Genomic DNA, 11,426 nt, shown 5'->3' with positions numbered 1-11,426 from the left:
AGTCTCTTTACCTCACCGTGTGACGAAAAGAGAGCTGAGCCAGAAGGCAAAAGTAGAAGTACTCAGATCTTGTACTTGAGTAAAAGTAGAAGTACTCAGATGTTGTTCTTGAGAAAAAGTAGAAGTACTCAGACCTTGTACTTGAGTAAAAGTAGAAGTACTCAGATCTTGTACTTGAGTAAAGCGTGAGATGGGCCGGAGAATCGGAGCAGCGGGAGCGGTACTGCAGTCTCTTTACCTCACCGTGTGACGAAAAGAGAGCTGAGCTGAGAACCAAAATGCAACACACGGGAGACCAGGGAAAGTCAGTAACCAGCTTTATTAAAACTCGTTTCCACAGAAAAGTTCTGGTGTAAGACAAACCGGCAGACAGTAGGCAAAGGGCTGGTCGGGGACAGGCGAGGGTTTCCAGGAGTAGGCAAGACGGGAGAAGCAGGTACAGGCAGGGTCAGGGAGCAGGCGAGGCAGACTAGTCCGGGTACAGGCAGGGTCAGGAAACAGGCGAGGCAGAATAGTCCGGGTACAGGCAGGGTCAGGGAGCAGGCGAGGCAGACTAGTCCGGGTACAGGCAGGGTCAGGGAGCAGGCGAGGCAGGCTGGGAGGTAATGCGGGAACAAACTGCATGCTGCCAAGTACGATCTGGTACTGAGGTGAGAGTGAAGGGGGCCTATATACTAGTGGAGCCAATGGGTGTAACAGAGTGTGAGAGAGAAACAGGGTGTTGATAGGTGAGTGTGACATTAATATTTGCTTCTTGTATCTGTTGCAATGAGATGTTTACTTATGATGATATTTCCCATTGTCTCTGTAATATCGTGGCCTCATTTTGGATTAAATCACCTTAAAAATGACATTTTATTTAGGTTTTATGTCCAAAATGAATCGGCTGATAGATCATGCTGTCTGTAGGGAAACAGTTCTGCGGCACAATATGAAAAAAAGCTTCCCTTTGTGCTTTAATTAAACATAAGCTAAGTGTGATATTCCACCCTGTGTGTAACATCGGGACATCCCCTTTACATGAAATCATCTATCATTTAAAAACTCCCAATCTTAAGACTTCACTCCAGTTTCTATGAATAGCATCGCTTGGCAATCCTGGAAGTCTCTTTTTTCTGTGACATTTATAAAAGTTTTATGGCGGTAATATAAAACGTTACATGTCCCGCTCTCATGAATCATTTGCGTCATGGATCATCGCTTCAGAGCGCTAACGTTTATACCCAGTTTCCATTTGTGGCTCACACACACATCAACGATGAAGTGATAGAGTGCACCGAATGTCCAGATTGATTTTCTAAATGACTCATTATAACTGTTAAAAATAATGATTATGTGTGTGACATTTATAAAGCAAATTGCGGGGTCTAATTGAGAACGAAAAAACATAATTGTAGTCTCTTGTGAGGACGATTTGATAGATTTATTTAACTGTAAAAGGCGATGAAGTTTAAACATTTTCAGTTTTTACTTCAAAAGAACGTGACCTTAGGGATAAATCTCACATTTAAAACACATTTTCTTCGGCAATAAAAACCACATTCCTTGCTGGTTACATGGTTTATTGAGTGCCATAAATAAACATTTGAATCTTATAATATAAATGATAGCAATATACTCAAATATAGATTATAACACCGGGTCATTTTGTGATTTGTTTGCGGCATTTGCATATACTTCTGGTAATTTAGCATCGATATTTGGCTGTTTTAAAGTTGCTTAGTGGTTGTTTTCTCTCTATTTTTGGATCCTTTGCACCTCTTTATGGTCGTTTGATTGACATTCTTACAAGTAATGTGAACTAACACACTTTATACACACGCTTTGGGTCAGGCATCCTATTTGTTCATCCAGAAATTATACAAACAAGCCATCTTTAATATCACTTCCTGACTTTTGGGGGACCCTTTGGGTCCCTCTGTCCTCACCCTTTTTTCAGAAGCATTTTGACTCCAAGAAGGGAATGAGTCCTTACCCCAAGTGAAGGAGTTCAAGTATCTCGGGGTCTTGTTTTCGAGTGAGGGAACAATGGAGCGTGAGATGGGCCGGAGAGTCGGAGCAGCAGGAGCGGTACTGCAGTCGCTTTACCGCACTGTGTGACGAAAAGAGAGCTGAGCCAGAAGGCACCGGGCCGTTTTCCTTCTACCCTCACCTATGGTCATGAAGGATGGGTCTTGAGTAAAAGTAGAAGTACTCAGATCTTGTTCTTGAGTAAAAGTAGAAGTACTCAGATCTTGTTCTTGAGTAAAAGTAGAAGTACTCAGATCTTGTTCTTGAGTAAAAGTAGAAGTACTCAGATCTTGTACTTGAGTAAAAGTAGAAGTACTCAGATCTTGTTCTTGAGTAAAAGTAGAAGTACTCAGATCTTGTTCTTGAGTAAAAGTAGAAGTACTCAGATCTTGTTCTTGAGTAAAAGTAGAAGTACTCTGATCTTTTACTTGAGTAAAAGTAGAAGTACTCAGATCTTGTTCTTGAGTAAAAGTAGAAGTACTCAGATCTTGAGTAAAAGTAGAAGTACTCAGATCTTGTACTTGAGTAAAAGTAGAACTACCAGAGTGTAGGAATACTCTGTTACAGTAAAAGTCCTGCATTCAAAATGTTACTTAAGTAAAACTACAAAAGTATTGGCATCAAATGATATTGAAAGTAAAAGCCCCCGACCTATGGTCATGAAGGATGGGTCATGACCGAAAGAACGAGACCGCGGATACAAGCGGCCGAGATGGGTTTTCTCCGCAGGGTGGCTGGCGTCTCCCTTAGGGATAAGGTGAGAAGTTCAGTCATCCGGGAGGGACTCGGAGTTGAACCGCTCCTCCTTCGCGTCGAAAGGAGCCAGTTGAGGTGGTTCGGGCACCTAGTTAGGATGCCACCTAGTTAGGATGCCACCTGGGCGCCTCCCTAGGGAGGTGTTCCAGGTGGGAAGAGACCGAGGGGTAGACCTAGGACCAGGTGGAGGGATTATATCTCTTCTCTGGCCTGGGAGCGCCTTAGGACCCCCCAGTCAGAGCTGGTCGATGAGGGAAAGGAACGTTTGGGGCTCTCTGCTGGAACTGATACCCCCGCGACCCGACCACGGATAAGCGGGAGAAGATGGATGGATGGATTTTGACTTTTCTTTTTATCATTCAGACGCACATTCTGCATTTGATCAGATGTGACGATCTGATGATACTGTCAGTCAAAGTGAGCGATGAATGAAACTACAGTCTCTAGTTTTTCATATGCTCGAGTGATGAATGAAAGGAAATTACCCCAACCTGTCATTAGACTCTAAAAGGAAATATTATTTTTTTCGAGTCTCACACTGAAGATAAAACTGTATATGGTGTAGCTTTGAAAAGGACGGGCATTAGTGGCAATATGGCGCCGTAAATGGCAGCCAACAATCACTGTCAGATGTGAAAAGAAGAGGAAAAAGACTCTCAGTGCTGAACTTTATCCTTTCTGTTCTGCCTGATCTGTATCAGAGAGTAAGGCCTGCGTGGGAAACGTTTAAGAGGAAACTACGAGATTCGATTTAGATTGTCGAACCTCCAAAACTGCATCCACAATGCCTTTAATGCAAGAAGCGAACGGAGGGTACTTCACACACAATTATTCGTCCATTTGAGTGGTTTTTATCACGGTACGCAGTTTAAAAGTAGGAAAAGGAAAGGGAGTGCATGATACAGAGTCTTAGGAGACGAACAACACATGTCTGTACTAGTATTGGAGTAATCCCCTCATCCCCAAGGAAATTAAACAATGTTTTTCTTATTATTAATGGCACAGAACAAGGTGGGAAACAAACCACAAATAAACAACGAAGTGTGGATGCAAAGGGATAAGATCTGTACGCTCTGAACTCGATATGTCACAAACTCCTTAAATCCGGCACAAACGTCCACTTGGACACTCTCTAGACTTTGGTAGTCAAAATCACAAAACAAGTAGCTGTAACTCAAGAGTTCAGACACTAAATATGACACATTCACACAATTGCAACTTGACTGGTTGGAGGACGTAAGCATCTGTATTTAACATTTACCTTATGAGTAATACATCTGTAAATGGTGTTTGTTTTTGAGTATTAGTATCAGTAGAAATTCCCCTTAAGGACGATGAACATCTGTACCACATATCATGGCAATCCGCCCAATAAGTGTTGAAGTGTTTTAGATGAACTTTGTTGAAACCAGTGAGGATATTAGAGTGTTTCTCCCAGTGTTGCTCTAAGCTCTTTTAAACAGTTGCAGATCTTCTGTGTTGACATGACTACTTTTTTGTATGCTGTAAAATTCGACCTTTTAACCGTAGCCTCGGGCTTCTGCATGAACTCATATATGCTCCGCTGTAACGTCCTTGAGCTAAAAGATGAGAGCTGACTTTGACCTCTGGACCTTTTTGTGGAGGCAGGCAAACATGGAAAGATATTTCTCTTCAAGTGTCAGTAGAAAAAACAGACCATATTGTGCTCGAGGTTTTCTAAGAGCTGAGACCTCTCTCTCCATCCTATATACTTTCATTTAGGTACATACTGTATATGATGTATTCCTATAGTGTTGTACTGTAGACCTACACCTACCTTATACATGTTATTATTGTGGTTTAAATGCATCAGGAGGCTCAGTTTCTGGGCAACAGATTAGCGATAACAACCGGGGTCAGAGAAAGTGACATTATGTGCTCGTTAGCATGTATTTAAAAGATGACCTGAGGGAATTTTGATTTCTGCTCTCTTGTTTTATTGTTTAAAAATGAACCCTAGGAAATTACCATTATTATACGTTAAAAAATAAATTGGATGCAGGAATTAGAAACATTTCGGCTCACCTTAAGGCCTCCATTTGTACAATGTTTATTGACAAAATGCCCAACATGAATATTTAAATAAATGAGTAGCAGGAAGAAAAATATGGAGGCAATTTAATTATAATTTTTCATTACCTTTTTTTTTTAGAAAGGGCACAAGTGTGTGTACCAAGTGATAAGCCAAATAACATGGTCATAACTTCTAAGTCCCATTAAAAAATAAATGAGATTTTGACAGACCTGTGGGAAAGAAAACATGGAATTATGGGTAATAATTGCTCACAGTAAGACTTGCAAAACATAACAAGCGGGAAAATGTTCTTGAAAAAGTCTCGGCAAGCTTAAAGCTGATTCTTCCCAACTCTTACGGTACGTCCACACGGCAGCGTGCGTTGAAGCTTTCCGGTGGACGTGCCTGGCGTGCGACCAACAACCAATCACATTAATCTCCCGCCCTGGACACACAAGCACACGGTTTGATTGGCTAGCGCTTGTACTGGCATATGATTTGATTGGCTGGCGCTTCCGTCGGCGCTTAAAAAGTTGAACTTTTCTCAACTTTCGAAGCGAGCAACGGAGGCAAAGCGACGAGACGGAACCACAATGCAGTTCGGCAAAGCGTGACGTCGCCCCAAAGTGAATGGGAAGCGTCTCCGTTGAAGCAACACGACGCTGCCGTGTGGACGGGCCGTTAGAAGCTCGAAATCCCGAGTTTTAAGCCCAAAGGAGACTTTGAATAAGATCTTGATTTAATTCGTCATGCTTTAATTAGGAAGAGCTGCTTCTACTGTACAGACTAAATAAGTTAAAGTGTCGAAAAACAGACAGAAATTAATTCAAATAATTAATAGAAATGTATGTTATGGCAGTAATTAGACCCTCCAGGAAAACGCGATTCTGCGATCGCAGAATTTACCGCATAATCGGCAAAATGGCGCAGATTTTCAAAAGGCCGCATAATTCCCGCATTTTTCCACAAAGTTGAGAAGAAAAAAAAGTTAACTCGTCTTGACGTGACGTAGTGATGATGATGACGCGACGTCATCAGCTCGCGCATCACAGTGTGGAGCTCACACGATAGAGAAAACACCAAGATGAAAAAATCTAATCCATCTCATTTACCGACGAACATTTCTACTAAAGACCGGGCAAAAAGTGGGGGGAAACTATTCTGCACCCCGTGCAACTGTGTGTTGGAGCATAAGAGAGAATCGACGGTGGCGACCCACTTTGATTCATTCAAACATTCGAAAATGCTTTCTGCTGCTGCGGACAAGAAAGCCAAACAACTCACATTCACCGAGGCATCAACCTCCAAAACCCTTTCGAGGGCTACAAGAAACGAAGTGGGTAGCCTACAAGATTGAAGCTGGTCAGATAACGAACGAGTAAATGAAAACAGAATGAGGCGGAGAAGTGTGTTTGTGTGTGTGTGTGTGTGTGTGATTAAAATAGCCCAATTGCTTTTACAATAAATAAACATTGAATGTGTTTAATTGAATAATAAAGGGGTTTAACGTTAATGGCAGGTTGTGTGTGAGAAAGAATAAATAAGACAGCCCAATATTTAAAAAAACATTTATTCTTTTTTCCCGCATATTTCGCAACTTCCCGCAATTTCACCGCATAAAATCACATAAAAACTCTGCATGTTTAATCAAGGATTTTTGCCCGCGTTTTTCTGGAGGGTCTAAGTAATGGTATTAAAGCTTAATACAGTGTAATCCTAATTAAATGTAACCGCTGTATCCTGGAAAATGGTGTTAAGGAAATTGTGTGATCAAACGTATTAACATTGCTAACTGATTAGGTCAAATCCTGGGAGTGACCTTTGAATGTGTGTGACAGCAGATGTCTTGAGGGGGTTTGATGACACGACAGGAAGAGAGGATGGGGTGGAAGGAATTTACGATCTGTGTATCCCATTGTTCTTTGAGGGGTGTGAGTTTTAGCATACAGTACTGTGCCATGGGGGCGAACACCTGGCCTCACGTGATGTTGTGTGGTCATGTGGGTTGTCCTTGAAGGTTTCCCTATAAGAGTAGCTGTAACAGAACGACACACTCTTTGGTGGAGGTGTCTGCTTGCAAGCATTAAAAGAAGATCTCAAAATACTTTATATCGATATTGTGTTTCTTTGCATATTTGCCTAACTCATCTTTTACTCTAAGACTGATTTTAAGTTGCTACGACATTTACTAAAAAGTATTTAGTGTATCTCAAATCTCAATGACTTTAAGAATATGAAGTTACATTTACGGTATTTGATAAATATAAATACATCCTGGTTTATTAATCGATTGGTCGGCTTTTATTTATTTTGCCAATTTTAACATTTATTGTGTGCTTTTCTGCAAATAACTCAACTTTGACATTTAAAAAAGTGTCGGAAAACGTTTAGATTATATATTTGATGATGGCAATAATGTATAGAGACAAAGGTATAACGTTAATAAATACTAAACTTGCACAAATAAGCATCTGAAGTATATATCAAATCTCAGCTAAAACGTTGAAAAACAGAGAGAAATTAATTAAAATAAGAACATTTATAATTTATATACAATTCACCCAGATTTAATTCCTGATTATTCTCCGTGTAGATTCTGCCGCGTTGGCCGCACTCCTCAGATGTGTGTTTTGGCTCCGGTGTGTATCTTTGGCAAGGAAATTTGGGTTTGGCTCGGAAAGGTTTTTGGGCAACTCTCGCGAACCAGCTGGCCACAAACAGCACTTGGAGTGGACCTCACAGAGTTTGGATCTTACATCTTCATTTTTGTTTTGTTTGTGGCAAAACAAACTTCACAAATCTGCAGCGATTAACCTCGGGTTGGAAACGAGATGTGTCTCTCCACTGGGACCGAATAAAGAGTCTCAAATTCATACTTCTACTGGAGTGTTTTGAGCTGCTTGGAAACACAGAGGCTGTCTTTGGTTGCTTTCATTTCTCCATACAGTCTTAGATTTAACCTCATGATCACATTATGGGGCTTTAAAAATACACCTGTGCCTGCTTCCGAGCACCCCTGTACCTGTTTATATGTTTATATCCCACTTTTTCCAATTTAAATATGTTTATATCCCACTTTTACCAATTTAAATATGTTTATATCCCACTTTTTTCTATTTAAATATGTTTTTCTCCCACTTTTTCCTGATTTCAAAGGAGTTCAAATGTCACACGCAAGTGTTGGACCTACTATTAATAGATATAGGTGTACCCAATAAAGTGGACTTACAGTACGTTCACTCTCTAATTCAATAACCTCTAACTTCTGCACAACACAGAGAAAAAGTAGTCCCACCTTCACTCTGTAAAAACAACCCAGACAGCCGTTACGTTTCTCATCCGAGCGTTCTTTTGGAAAACAAATCACTCGTATATAAACGTAATTACCAGGAGACGGGCTCGGTGTATGAATGGATTAATGACGGGGCTTTGTGAAGTGCTCTGTTCTGTTTAACTACAAAAGTGCTGTCTAAGTGCAGCCGATTTACCGTGTGTACAAAGACGAGACAAATGACGGCGTGTTGTGATTAGCTATAGGTGACGGCGTTATGCGGTGTGTTGGGAAAGCAGCAGCTCCTGGGAGCAGTTTGGTAAACATGACGTAAAAAGTGCCGGAAAACTTTTAGATGATATATTTGATGATGTACGGACACTAAGGTAAAGCCTAAGGGCGGAGAAAGGAACATTTATAAGCACTAAACTTGCACAAATAAACTAAATATACTAAAAAGTATATCTCAAAATGCAATGACTTCAAGAATAGGAAGTTAAATGTAAAATGTATGTTACATGTAAATCAATTTTAACATTTATTGTACACAAAATAACAATTAAAGTGATATTTTTGTGTGCTTTTCAACAAATAACTCAACTTATGTGATGGATTCATGTCATGTCCAAAAGTTGCAATTTTAGGTATTTATTTTGAGATTCAGGCAAGAATAAGGGTCGGACATTTTTTGGATGATATATTTGATGATGTACGGACACTAAGGTAAAGCCTAAGGGCGGAGAAAGGAACATTTATAAGCTCTAAACTTGTACAAATAAACTAAATATACTAAAAAGTATATCTCAAAACGCAATGACTTCAAGAATAGGAAGTTAAATGTTAATCAATTTTAACATTTATTGTACACAAAAAAACAATTAAAGTGATATTTTTGTGTGCTTTTCAACAAATAACTCAACTTATGTGATGGATTCATGTCATGTCCAAAAGTTGCAATTTTAGGTATTTATTTTGAGATTCAGGCAAGAATCAGGGTCGGACATTTTTTAGATGATATATTTGATGATGTACGGACACTAAGGTAAAGCCTAAGGGGGGGAAGTAAAATGTATAAGTACTAAACTTGGACAAAAATATGCTAAAAATTATTTAGTAATCTCAAATCTCAATTACTTCAAGAATAGGAAGTTTAATTTATGAGATACATAGAAATACTGCATGATTTATGAATGCATTTGGTAGGCTTTTGCCAATTTTAACATTTATTGTAAACAAAATAACAATTAAAGTGATATTTTTGTGTGCTTTCAACAAATGAAGTAGCATTATTTAGGTTATTTTTTAGGGATTCAGGCAAAAATCCGACTTCCTACATCGGTTTCTCCTCCCCCCTAATTTTAAATCTTCTCATGTCGTGTTTATTTCACCCGTTTTGTCCATGATGCAGACGTGAAGTACATATTATCCTCTGAATGCTCGGTGAGTCACATAATCTGCAGGGAGAACCATCGCCTCTTTGTGCGAGTTTGAATAAAACCCATTTATCTTGTGGTTCATTTTCGTTCCCATAAAATCATTAGCTGATGTTCAGGCAGGGATTCAGGCATCTTTTGTTTCTGTTCCCTCTCCCTCTGAATAACAAACATCTCATCCACACATTTTTCTTACACAATTACGGACCTCTACCTTGTGGAAGAGTCCTAAATTAAGATGTAGTTTTAGGTTGACGTACACAGCAGAATCTATATTAGTGAAATCAAACAAGCCTCTCATTTTAGAACGAGATTTGAAATGTATGACACAGAAATGTAGCTTATGTTAGCTTAGCATCTTTACAATTATGAACAAGATAGCTCGAATATTATAACAGGTTTTTATAAAGGAAAATAAAACAAAACAACATGAATTAAAGGTGGGGTAGGTACGTTTGAGAAACCGGCTCGAGATACACTTTTTGTTATATTCCATTGAATGCTCTTAACATCCCGATAGCAATGAATAATGAAATGCTTCATCTGTGGAAGCCGTGGCGCTGTAAAAAGCACGACCAATCATCTGAGCCGGCTAAAGTAACTGGATGGCCTACCTGCCTGTCCATCTGTGCACTAACTTATCTCGTGCCCTCATTGGTCACGTCCTCGTTCGTGTGTGTTGGGGGAGGGGCTCTGTAAGGAAGTGGCACATTTGTTCCGGCTGTGTATTTCAAATTCTAGCGCACTCGAGCTGGTTTCTCCAAAATTACCTACCCCACCTTTTAATACTGGAAACGTGTGGAAACAGCTCGTTTGATTTTTAAATTTTTTACAGCTAAACATGCAAAACAAATAAAACTGAACCACTTGCTGCTAAAACATAAAGTCAAAACAGCAGCGTGTGTGAAACCAGGGATCACTTCACTCAAAGATTATCTTAAGCTCTCTAATCCAGCTTTTTATAATCGAATATGTCCCATGTTTGTCTTTGATGGAGGACGTATTCATGCAGGAGCTTCATTTATATAACATGAAGCTGGCAGATCCACAATCCTACAAACGGCTCTTGTGTTATGATAATACGGCTCGTTACTTTGCATTGATTGGTTGCATAGATCCCAAAACTGCAAGCCTTTCTTCTCAAGTGGTTTTGAAGGACCGTATTATCCCTGGTTTTACAAAATGCCACTTTTATGATTTCAAACATAATCCACAGTTTAGTTGGCAGAAGAGCGGTGTGTTTCTGCTCGTCATTATTCATGAATGGAAATGTAGTGAAAAAGGGATGAACAGATGGAAAAGGTGAAGTAATCCAGTCATATAGAGCAAAGAGGCCTCTCATGTAAATCAGATCAATTATAAACTTCAATTATGATTTTCTGTTCTTTATCAAAACCGATGTTCCACTTTATGCAGTTTGAAGTGCGACAGAAGGCCGCGTTTCCAAGCTCTTGGAAAACACGAGCTGAAACGTATATTATACAGAATATACTATACAGTATTTGAAACATAACGAGGTGGCTTCTGTGTTTTAAATACTATTCATGCTTTTTAAAAAGAATACTTCCAAGGTTGCACAGCAGACGTTCAGAGCATCTTATGTATAAGATCTGAGTACTTCTACTTTTACTACAAGATCTGAGTACTTCCACTTTTACTACAAGATCTGAGTACTTCTACTTTTACTACAAGATCTGAGAACTTCTACTTTTACTACAAGACCTGAGTACTTCTACTTTTACTACAAGATCTGAGTACTTCTACTTTTACTACAAGATCTGAGTACTTCTACTTTTACTACAAGATCTGAGTACTTCTACTTTTACTCAAGTACAAGATCTGAGTACTTCTACTTTTACTACAAGATCTGAGTACTTCTACTTTTACTCAAGTACAAGATCTGAGTACTTCTACTTTTACT

General features: G+C 39.4%; 1 protein-coding gene and 1 long non-coding RNA gene across 2 annotated transcripts in view; one reads left to right on the top strand and one right to left on the bottom strand.

The window, feature by feature from the left end:
• LOC104964639 (uncharacterized) overlaps positions 1-688 on the top strand; it is a 978-nt gene extending 290 nt beyond the window's left edge. Inside the window, exon 3 of the long non-coding RNA XR_800446.1 lies at positions 437-688. This is a non-coding gene — a long non-coding RNA (uncharacterized lncRNA). The remainder of the gene's footprint in view (positions 1-436) is intronic.
• Positions 1-11,426, bottom strand: part of angpt2b (angiopoietin 2b) — a 510,244-nt gene that overhangs the window by 19,766 nt on the left and 479,052 nt on the right. The gene's annotated exons all lie outside the window — the stretch shown is intronic.

Source organism: Notothenia coriiceps, unplaced genomic scaffold, assembly GCF_000735185.1.
Source record: "Notothenia coriiceps isolate Sejong01 unplaced genomic scaffold, NC01 NC01_scaffold00037244, whole genome shotgun sequence".
In the NCBI taxonomy this organism is placed as follows: domain Eukaryota; kingdom Metazoa; phylum Chordata; class Actinopteri; order Perciformes; family Nototheniidae; genus Notothenia; species Notothenia coriiceps.
The sequence above is the reverse complement of the archived record's forward strand: the minus strand, read 5'-3'. Positions and strand labels throughout refer to the sequence as shown.